Source organism: Scomber scombrus, chromosome 17 (genome assembly GCF_963691925.1).
Source record: "Scomber scombrus chromosome 17, fScoSco1.1, whole genome shotgun sequence".
Classification (NCBI taxonomy): Eukaryota; Metazoa; Chordata; class Actinopteri; order Scombriformes; family Scombridae; genus Scomber; species Scomber scombrus.
In genome coordinates this window covers 16618238-16630456 of record NC_084986.1, presented here as the reverse complement: position 1 = coordinate 16630456, position 12219 = coordinate 16618238, and positions in this window count along the sequence as shown.

Genomic DNA, 12219 nt, shown 5'->3' with positions numbered 1-12219 from the left:
GGGGATATCCTGAGCATTTCTATCATATCAGCATTTTCTTCTGAAACAGAGTCCACAACCTGATATATGAAGTATACTTCCCTTCTAACATTTTAGCGTACTTCACTAAAGACCTTAATATGGCACAGTTCACCCTCTCCTGTTACTCAGCCCCCCTTTAACTTGTTAGAATTGTGACATTATTATTTTATTTCTCCATACATTTATTTTCACTCATTACTTCTTTCTCTTCTTGGGAATAATGTCATCCTTATATTATAACTCGCCTGCCTCCTTTATGCGTATATTTCGAGGCTGTCATTAGCAACAAGCCATTTGCCAGCGTGTATGATCCTTTTCACACTTTTATGGCTACGATAGATACACAAACAACAACACTACATATTCACGTGTATATAGCGCCTACATCTATCTACAATAACAATGTTTGCTACAGTAAGACTATTTAATGTTTCATACCTCCTTGCAACAGCTGCATTCATGATGCCTGGTCAGGGCTCAGGACTAATGAAGGGAGACAAACTGAAATCGGTGTGTCTGAAATGGGAGCAGTAGGAGGTGTGCAGGGAATCAGTCAGTATCTTCCCAGTTTCATTACAGCACGGACCATTAGCTGCAGGCAGGTCATTGACATTCCTGCTCACGGTGTTAAGAGCTCTGCTGCCACGACAGTTTAAACCAATCAGGCTGCTTGTAAACACAGAAGACCCGACTATAATGAAATTTGATGGGTATTTTATACTGGCTGTAGAAAGGTTGCTGAACGATTTCTGTGGAAAATATGAAGTGGGCCTTTGTTGTGTTGGGCATAGGAAAAAGGAATAATAACCACAGCATTAATGTCTGTTTTGTGCTGAATCATAACAGTTTGATTTACATATTTCCCTGTGTGTCTGAGTTGGAGGGTTAGGGCAAAAATATCCCAGGTGTTTTTCACACCCTTTACTTTCACAGTATGTTATTTCCCTCTGGCCTGGCAGATGTTTTGCCAGGCTAGAGGCAAATCTGATGCTCATCACACCTCTGTGGCCAACAGTTCTGGTTGATGCAACGCAACACTTCCACCGCCACAATCCCCAGACTGTGAATGAGAAACATATTGAATTATTAAAAGATTGCCCTTGGTGGTGCTGAGAGCCAAGTTGCCACAACAACCGCATCTTGATGCAAAAATATACAGAATGCAGGATCCACCAAGATATTATGGCACAATTGGTTGAATTTGTGATGAGTTCAATAATTTTAAATGAGAGGAGAGAGGGTACTGTGAAATTACATAAAAGTCTGTGGCTCTGCAGGTACCTTTTTAAAAAAAAAAAAGAAAATCACTTTTGCATAATGACAGCTGTTTGGTATGCAGATGAAGCTGTGACATTTAATTGGGACTGAACTTTTTGGCATGCCTAATGTGCACACAGGTGTTTTGCTCATTGTCATACTTATAAAATGCCCCTAACGACAGTGATTGAAACGCTGGCTTTACACAGTGTTCTTCCTGTTTATGAAATGAAATGCGCCTGCTGCTTTCAATTCAGTAATGATTACATCTCCATGCTAGGCAGGTTCAGTTACACACTCCAAATTAGCCCGAGGATGTGTATAAGAAATTATATCTTGTCTATCTTCTTAATGGTGTTGCGTTGGAAAGCCGTGTTACCAAGTTTATCCATCCAGAACACGCTGTGTGCTTTATAGCTTTATCATGTGTTTTACAGGAAATAAGGGGAACCAAAACAGATAAACACAGATAATGTCAAGAGATAGAGGTAAGGTTAGGACGATCATCTGTATTTTCTCTCCGCAACAACAACAGAAACAGTTTAGTGTTAATTTATTGACAGTAGATGCTTAATATTTCCGACACATTAACTTCCCTCACAGTGCACAGTGTGAAACTTTCATCAAGAGGTTCAGATTGCATGTAATGCTTGTGTCTGCACTTTTTAATGAAACTAAACTGTATGAAGAACTGTGGTTTCTTGTGCTGATTAACATTATGCTCATCATTTTTATTCCTCCCTAGTCAACGTGACTTTTCCGGTACTTTTTGTAAAGAGTAGGGAGCAGAGAGAGCCGAGTGAAAGTTGGAGATGGATGAGCCAACATCAGACTGATGATCATACATTTTGCCCCTGACGCTCAATAAATAAATAAATAGTATTTCTTAAATTTTCCTAAATTGTCAAGAGCCTAATAGTTGTGGCTGTGCAAACTCCAAGAAACAAGGATGGAGTCTTATGCATATTCAGTTGCAGTACTTCTGAAAGTTAACGCATGTCTCTAACGGAGTATCTGATTCACCAACAAGAGCAGGAAACTTGTTCCACAGAGAGGAAGCTGTATGGGATACAGCTTTTCCCCCAGGTTCATTTTTAGAGTATGCATATTCTTTTTGACAAACGTGGTGCTAATGATCAAAACCCAACTCGCAGAGGCCTTTTTAAAAAGCCTGTCAAATTCAGCAAGCGGGTTGAGGGGAGGAAGGGGAGTTGTCATGTGTCAAAGGAACAGGTAACTACGCTACCACCCGAGAAACAAGGGAAAAGATGTCAGTGAATAATGTAGGCAGGAGTTTTGTGTGAGAGTGGGTTGATATGCTCATTTGACTTGTCATTAAAGTGTGAGTGTGTACGAGTGTGAGTGTTTTTGAAAAACTCAAAACTGCTATTTTGTTTTTTTCATGTTTTTAACTTTCATCTGAATGATTCATTTCACCTCAATGAGCTCCTGCGACTAAACTTAAAAACACTCCGTGGTCCTAAAAACAAGGCTGGTGGGATAAAACCTTTTCACTTGACAGCTACCGCAAAGACTGAGTAGGAAGTAAAGTGAAGAGAAAAATTGTGCAAAAATGCTAAGAGAAAAACAGGAGGGCTAGAAGTAATTTATAAATAGAGTAAAAATGGAAATAATAAAGTAGGTGAAGCCAAAGAGAAAAGAAAGGTAAGAAGATAATCACTCTCACAGCTGATAAGGCCTATCTTAATCAGTCCTATTGTGAATAACTGAATACTTAATCACTTTTAATTCATATTCCTCACTCATAAGCTTGGCTTTGTGATACAGTGTGTGAGCTGAGACAGAGGCAGTATTCTTCTAGGTTCTTTTTTATATAATAACTGAAGTTCAAAAGGAGAGATCAGTTGAAAGTGAATGTTGGTGATTACACTGTGAGGCATCTTCATAAGCGAGAGGGTAGGACATGATCCCTAGGAGTCTAGATGCTGCTGCTGGTGAAATGAGCCAGCAGATGGTTGATGGGCCTTTGGTTGGGTCTCTCTGGACAACATGGAGGACACAGTGGTGATGGCGAGGAGGTCAGGAAGACAGAACAGCTGTCCATCATCGACCTTTGTTGTTTTCATTTACTCTAATAGTCTTTTTCCGAGGCTGCTACTTGGTTAGAGGCGATCCTGTCAGTTTTGCAACCTGAGGTGCAAACCTGGATTTTTTCATGTTTGATTTCTTGCCTTTTTTACTTGGTGTTTTCTTTTCAACCGTTTCTCTGCAGATTTAAACTTGAACCCCCTAATCAGTCCAAGTCATCTTCCATCTTCCATTTGGAATCTAAGTATATTGTATGTCTCTTTCTCTCATTCTACCTCTCACCCCTGACAATGCCCTTCTCTGTTTCTTAGTGTAATTTAATAATGAGGTTGAAAATCTACATCACGTCTTAATCCACTATACGGTAGTTCCCTTGTAGAGAACTTGTGTATTTCAGCTGTCAAATGTTATTTCATTCTTCAGGTGGTGTGATAGTGAAGTCTGAATCATACAGTATTAAATATAGAACAGGTTCACGTTCTGGTTCAACTGTTACATAATAACTGTGACCTTTAAGGATCTATATTGGACAGTATTAGTTGTGTCCTGAGGTGTGGAGTGTAATAGAAATGACAGTAATAAGTGCTTCTGTTTAATTGACTACAAATGCTTATTTTTCATTCTCAAGGAGAGAAGCAGCTATGTGGACAGCCTTTAAAATAAAAAGAACCTCCATATTGTAATTTCATCCTCTCACTCCCTCCACATGTCTGTATTCCATTATTTATAGATGACAGAAGTTGCCAGGGAAAATGTTGCCCCCCCCCTCCTCAAAATATGTTGAAGTAAAGCTGAAACCAATCCGGCTTAAGGTCCTATCTGTGCTTCCTCATAGCCCCTTTCCGTTGCTGTAGCCTTAATGAGAATTAGCAGAGCTTCTGTCTGCGACACAGATTGCGGTTGGAAAGCAGGTTATCCTTTCACAGAGACAGGCTTGGGATGACATGACACAACACCTTGTCTTTGTTCCCAAATCCGCAGGTGAACAATAGAAGCTGTTCGCTGGCATCAGTTTGAACCGGAGCTGCCAGCTTTGTATTCTCTACACACTGTTTTTTCTGCTGACAACGGGACAAGCCAGAGTGCAAAAAGTGGAGCAAACAGCTAAATTTACCAAAAACCTGTTTACTGCCTGATGAGTACACATGATGATACAGTACAGCAGTCTGGCTGTGAGTGGGTGTGTTTTTGTAATTTAACTTGAATTAATCAACACATAAATACAATTGTGTTAGCTTGTATGTTGTGTGCTTTGATGTGACGCTGAGCTTTATTTAGCTTTGTGCAGCTGTGGGACTGAATATTGTTTTGGTGTATTACAAGTCTATAGCTTTGGGGTTTTGTGAGTTCTTCTCTGTGAGATATGTGTTCAGTCTTTCCATTAACTATTGAAAACAACATCTGCTTTAGAGAATTCCTTGTCAATTCCTTGTCTGCATCTTGAAGTGGCGAACAAGTCTGAAGAATCATTTCATATGGACTCCCATTGAAATTGAACAGTCATAATGCATAAAGTTTAGCATTGGGAATTTAAAAAAATGACAAATACTGCGGGACAAAGGGATTTCTCTTGACATGTTTGTGGGCACCGGGAGATTTTCATACAAAAGTTTTAAGTGAGAAATTCCTAAACTCCATTTTAACTCTAGCAAATATTTTTCTTGTCCCCCGTAGCGAACTGAGACAAAACAAATGCATGGATTCAATTTGCACACCAACTGATAGTCTTCGAGGGAGAGCTTGAATGTGAAATCCTAAAGAGGGCTCTCAGAATATGATTTCAGCTTTGTAATCAAAATTTCATCAAGTAATGAAGCAAACCATAGGCTAAGTGAGCATAAAGGTTAATGATCTGTTCAATAGCTAGAAGGTCAGACTTTGTGTACTTTGGATTATGTGAGATATTAAGTGTGTGCAGGCTGCTAATATCAGCTGGGCGCTGACATGAGACTAATAGACATGTTGAATGTGATCTCTGACAAGAATGGTCGATTAAAGGTTAATTGTTAATTACCGCCATGCATGGAGGAAACACCAATAGCATGGCAGGAAGGAAGCAAAAATTGTTTACGACCTTCAGACAGCGTGAGAGTGAGCTTGAGAGCAAGGTTGAGAAAAAGAAAAGGTGGCTGCGCTCTGTAATCCTCGTGTGCACATGTGTCTTTGTGTGTATTCAGCACAGAAACGTACTTATTTCTCCTGCATGCTGATTACCGTGCCGCCTTTGTACCCGTGTTTAAACCCACTGTAGGATAAATGATTGCAGGTGAATTAGCCGTCCCCAAGAGTCTTATTGGGAAACATTGCAGCAATCACCTAATGGTCCATATCCATCCCGAGCATTAATGAATCGCTCTCCTTTTCCCTTCTTTCTCATTTCGCTCTCCTCTACCACATCCCTTCTGCTGAAATTGCATTAATCCCTCTCTCACATTTCTCTCACTCTCTTGCAATGATTCTTTTCCTCATTTTTTGTCATTGCACCACATTCTTTCCCATTCTGCCACTTTCTCGTGCTTTCACTCTCTCTTTTTTTTTCTCCATGCCTTACTTTTCAATTAGCTGAAGAGCCAATCTCAATGTATTTGTTTATTTGTATCTCTTTGTGTGTGTGTGTGTGTGTGTGTGTGTGTGTGTGTGTGTGTGTGTGTGTGTGTGTGCGTGTGTGCGTGTGTGCGTGCGTGCGTGCGTGCGTGCGTGCGTGTGTGTGTGACAAATGTCTGGCCTATAAACGTATTCACAGAAGCTCACAGAACTTAATTCCTAAAATGATGCTCCTTATTTGCAACTATAAACACAAACTCAAATCAAGCAAAGACTGCCAACTGCTCTGCTGAAATAAGCTATAAATAGATTATTTATGTTCATCACATAATCACATAATTAAAAAAGTAATCTACGAAGCTTAAGTGAATTTTGATTTGTTTTTCAATAAAAAAAACACAACCCAGTATGTACTGTAGCTGTCATTTGTGTTGAATCAGCTTCAAGAAACACTTCTGTGCCTCCCTTTTTTTCTTCCTTTATGTCAGTTTCTTCATTCTTGTGTCAAAGGCTGATTAAGAGCAGTCTGACAGTGGTTTGCCAGTTATGAAAAAGCCTTCATATTCAGACTATAACACTCCTCATGCAAGAGCAGTGGTCGTGACTGACAAGTCTATCGATTAGCTTTTAGACTGATGAGGCTTCAGTGTTGACTAAACGAAAGGAATATTTTTCACTGGATGTCAAACAAGAAGATGGACTGCATAAATTTGCCGGACTTTTTTAATTGAAACATCCAAAGCCTAATTATAGCTTTAATATTTTAGATACCCATGAATGTGAGTCTGTCTGATTCTCATGTAATAGAAGACAAGTGAAATGACACCTCGGGTTTAATGCTTGAATCTGTGACAGAGTGTGATCTCCTCTGCTGGGCAACCTCCTCATTTATTTCACAGTAATCCACAGATTTACCTCTGTATCCTGAGAGCTAATTCCTCCTCTCCATTTCAAAACAAAACCTGGGTAAATGCACCCGGACAGCTCTGTGAGGTAGATGCCAGTTGCCATAACATGCTCACAGTGTGGGGTCATTATTGATTTAGGCTAATCCCTCCCTGTGTGCAGGATTATCTGTGTCTGACACTGTACAAACCACTGTTTACCAAAGACAACACAATGCATCAGAAAGCCCAGTCGAATTCAATCAGACCAGCAGTGAACACTCATCCAAGCTAATCCCGCCAATGACAGGGTCTGTCAGAGAAGGGTGTCATGGTGACACCTGATATTCGGGGATGGAAAGGATAGCTTTTGTCAGAAGAGATGCCCTGCTGTGGACAGATAATGATTTCAGACCTCTTTGCATTTTGTCGAGTGTTCTCAGGTTCACTTGTAGGGCAGCACAGAGCTGAGAGTAAGAAAAGCCTGCAAGATATTCACTGCGGCTTATACAGTACTGTGCAGAAGTTGCAGGCACTAAAAGTAAAGTGAGGATGCTTTCAGAAATAATGCTTTAAATATTTTTTATTCATCAATTAACTTCAAAGTTCAGTAAACAAAACAAAAAAAACCCACAATCAAATCAATGTTTGTTTCCTTTAGAACAGCACCAGCTCTCCTCTGTACACCAGCACTGAGTTTTTCAAGATATTTTTGATGTAGGTTGTTGCTGCATCTTTGAGATCTTGCCAATGATCTTGTGTGGATTGAGGCGTCTCAGTTGTTTCTGTCTCTTCAGGTATTTCCAGACTGATTTGATGATACAGAGATCAGGAGGAGGGATGCAGACCATCTGTTACAGGATTCCTTACTCTTATTGTAGGTGAGATGAGTTCTTTCTGACTCTGGCTGTATGTTTGGGGTTATTGTCATGCTGCCGAATAAATTTGTGGTCGATCAGACGCCTCCCTGATGCTGTCGCATGTTGGATAAAAATCAAAACATCTAAACCTAAAACTTTTGCACAGTACTTTACGTAAATGCACAAACTTGGTTGCAACCATGCAAGCAGCTCTGTGAGGCTGTATTTAAACACAGCATTTAGTTACTGTGCAGCACAGAGCTAGAGCAAACTTCTGGTCTTTGTCCATCATTAAATCTTTAAAGGTTAAAAACGTTTATGTTCCGCAAAGTCCTCTCCATTAACCACCCTGCCCTTATATCCTTACCTATCCTTTATGTCTCTGTTCTTAACTTTTCTTGTATTTCTTAAAAAGTTTTTATTTTTAAAAAATGTTTTATACATTTTTCATTTTTAATGGGTTTTTCAATGCATTATGTAAAGCACCATGAATTGCCCTTGTGTATGAAATGTGCTATACAAATAAACCTGCCTTGCCTTGAGCTAAATGGTAACATTAACATACTTACACAGTTCACAGTGACACTGCTAATATGCTTATGCAAAGCAGGTGTAATGTGTACCATGTTCACAATTTTAGTTTAGGGTATTAACATGCTAACATATGCTAATTAGTACTAAACATGATGTACAGCCAATTCATATAGGAATGTTTAGATTTATTTTTTTTAAATTTAGACCAGAATGAAATGTTAAAGGGACACCAAAGTGATTACAATTTATCCATAGGGAACATAAATGTACAACATTTTGAAGCAATTTATCCAATAGCTTTTGAGACATTTCACTAAAACTACAAATGTAGACCTCCTGGTGGCTCTAGGGTAAAAATATCCAGTGGGCCGGATTTGAACCCTTGGGGGCCGGTTCTGGCCCGCGGGCCGTATGTTTGAAACCCCTTCTTTATATAGTATAGCCTGGGTATCAAGTCATTTGGGATTCGCCCTTTGGGCATTATGGGTATCTTTACATAATTTAATGGCAATCCTTGTAGTAGTTGTTAAAATGTTTTAGTGTGGGTCAAAGAGGTGGACCAACAGACAGACAGACCAACAGACAGACTAAATGACTGACAGACAGACATTACCACCCCAGAGCCGTGCTGCAGGCATGTTTAAACCGAATACAAAAACGTTCAGAAAAACAGACACACATTCATTCAGCACACACAGTTTTAAGCATATATAGAACCTCTCCAGTCTCCCCCTTGCCAGGCTCCACTAAATGACATATTGTTGTTGTTTTTCTCTGATCCGCTCCCAAGTGAAGTGCACTTCAGGCGCTGTCTATGCCTGTGTGTGTGTGTGTGTGTGTGTGTGTGTGTGTGTGTGTGTGTGTGTGTGTGTGTGTGTGTGTGTGTGTGTGTGTGTGTGTGTGTGTGTGTGTGTGTGTGTGTGTGTGTGTGTGTGTGTGTGTGTGTGTGTGTGTGTGTGTGTGTGTGTGTGTGTGATGCACTGTGTGGAGCACTGGTGTACACTGCAGTGTAAAAACCTGCACAACCCTTTTGTGAGTGTGCTTTTTTTGTCTCCCAGCCAAGTTGTGGAGAAGCATGGGTCTGTGCCCAGTGTTTGCTGTGTGCTGGGAGGCTGGGAACCTTCTGCTTTATTTTGCTGTTTTCATGTCTATGTGACGAGCTCAGACCTCCTCTCTGCCTGTTTCAGTGGAAAAAGATGAATTGATGTTAAGGACTGCTTTGCTTTCCTCCATCCGCCGTGTTCCTCTTCAATAGAAGCATGTCTGTAAACTAATTAGTTGTTGTTGAGTGTGGGTGTATACACTACACGAGTGGGTGCTGTGCTACTTTGGGTTGTGGGCTAATGTTGTGCACATGCGCAGGTTTGGATATGTTTGCATGGAGCGCTGAGGGCCACAGAGAATAATAGAGTGATGTTTTTGCTCTTGTTCAATTTCCTAACCTTGTATATTAGCATTTTTTTTTATGTGGGAGCAAACATGGAGAGACTGAGGTCTATTCTTCATAATAATAGCACATTGTGAATGTCTAATCATGTAAAAGATGTGCCTCTATAGAAGAATAGAAGAATTGCATGCCGCATCTGCTTGCATCAAGAAAAACAATAAATGGTGTTTGTTTTTGATTCAGAGCAGAAAACTGAGGAAATATATTGGAAAATGTTGACATTAAGGTCAGCATATGAGACATCTAAAGTTTTATTAAGTGCCCCCTCACTCACTCTGCTCTGTAATAATCTGATGCCTGTGTGTGTGTGTGTGTGTGTGTGTGTGTGTGTGTGTGTGTGTGTGTGTGTGTGTGTGTGTGTGTGTGTGTGTGTGTGTGTGTGTGTGTGTGTGTGTGTGTGTGTGTGTGTGTGTGTGTGTGTGTGTGTAAACATGTTTCTTTGTAGAGCTCATAAAAATATACAGTATAAGCAGTATCATGCATGACTTTCATGAAAATCTTAATTTTGATGCTTCCTGCTGAGGCATTTTGTGTATTGTTTTTTTTTAGTTTGTGTAGTAAATGCTTTTTTGCTGGTTCCTTGCAGCAATGAATCAGAATTACGAGAGTTAAAAGTAAAAAACTTTAATGAACTTTGCAATTAGTGGAACTGCAAAACTATGAAAATGAATTAAGGATAGAGATTAGCTAAATAAACATTTTAAATTAAATGTACAGTATATGCATACTCATATGAAAGGGATTGTGAGTATGATTATGAGTTAATAGATCACAATATTCCTTAAAAACAATAGATTTTCTTACAAATCTTAATGAGAATCTTTCTCTTCCTCGCCTCAGGTTTTTCTCCACACTGCCACATTCCTGAAAGCCTTTGGGTCCTCCACACACCAACATGACCACAACCATTTCTCATCTTCATATTTACACACACAAAAACTCAGGCAGAGACATATTGAATGCCCTTTACTTCCCTCTCCCAAGATTACCTGTCACGCTTGTCATGGTTGGCTGATGTGGACATTGTTTCAATTCTGTGTTTGAATGTTGTGTGTGTGTGTGTATGTGTGTGCCGCCGCTCCAACAATCATCGGTAGGTGACATTCTTTATCTACATCTTCAGACGAGTACCTTGAAGCTCCCTTGGCTACAGACCATGAATAGAGCCAACCATAGTAAGTTCTAGCCATCACACAGCAACAGAGATCTCTTGAGAGTGGTGGGCTGTTTTTTGACTGCTGTTTATCCCTGAAACCAGACTCTATCTACTTAATGCTTCAGTGCACAAGGAACAAGCAAACCCACTTAAGCAGAGAAGGTTTAAATATTCTGCATAAACAGAAGATGTGATGGCTTTGGTAGCGTACCAGTTTCAGTTTCCTGAGGCGCTTCATTACTCAAGCCAAAACACACTAGTCGAGACAGAGCAAGGCACAAGCACTTGACATTGCCCTCTCTTTTTTTCATCTCTCATCAAATAAATGGGAAGATCAAACGAAAGACGGGACGAGAAGCAACATTTATCTTGTCTGTTTAGTGTGAGGAGGAATTCTGTTTCACATCAATTTTACAGGAAAACAAAGATCAAGATATTCACCTGATAGTGTTCTCAAACTATTGTCTAAGAACAGGCTTTAGCAATCCAATTTATTTCCATGGAATAGGGCCAGAATATATCATTGCCACTTACTGCCTATTTTGCATCTATCTTCTGTTTAGATTCCCCATAGCTCAGTCCCTTAATGAACAATTCATCTGCAAGATAGCAGTTTCAGGCTTTGTTGATGCTGGGTTATTTTTTATATATATATAGGCCCTATAAAACCATCAATCCATATTACATTCTTCTTTTTATTTGTTTAGTCTTTGTTGGCACGCACTGTCAGTGTCAAGAGGCCAGGAGAAAAATGTTTTTAATCACAGTATCATTTAAACTTAATGAATTAAACAAGCAGATTGAGATGCTCTTTGTCTACCTTTTCTACTGTAGCTGTGAGCAGCTGTTGGAAAACAGTGTTTTTTAGCTAATTTAGCTCAACTGTTTACAGGTAAACGTTAATGTCAATAAAATAAGCTTTCATAGATGTCAGCAGACACAGTCGTACATGAACAACAGATTAATTTCTCTTCTGTGGCAGGAGAACACAGCCCTTCAGTACTGAAGAACTGTACTGAACTGTACCACATTTTAAATTTTACAATGAATGTAAGTACTTAAATTTCCCTCACAAGCTAAGAGAGACTTTAGTATGAGAGACAATCTAACAAGTTCCCTCACAGCAACACTCTCTTTTAATGGGGCAGGTTCAACTTGTAATGGTCCCTTTGCCATGGTGACAGTTGGTGATGTGTCTTCATCATCTGTCAAACCTCCACTTGAAGAGCCCACCAGTGAATGCTCATAGCTGTTACTACAGTTACTTACTACGGTCACACTTATGCACTCCAAGTTTGTATTAAAGTATGTTAAGTAACAGAGTATTTGTTTTACTGTGACAGTTTGCATCTCTGCCCCAATCAGCTAGTCCATCTTCCTATTAAAATGCGTATGTTTTGTTTGAATCTGTTAAAAGCCACAAAGTAAACTGTTCAAGACTCCTATATTTTTTAAATTTATCTATCC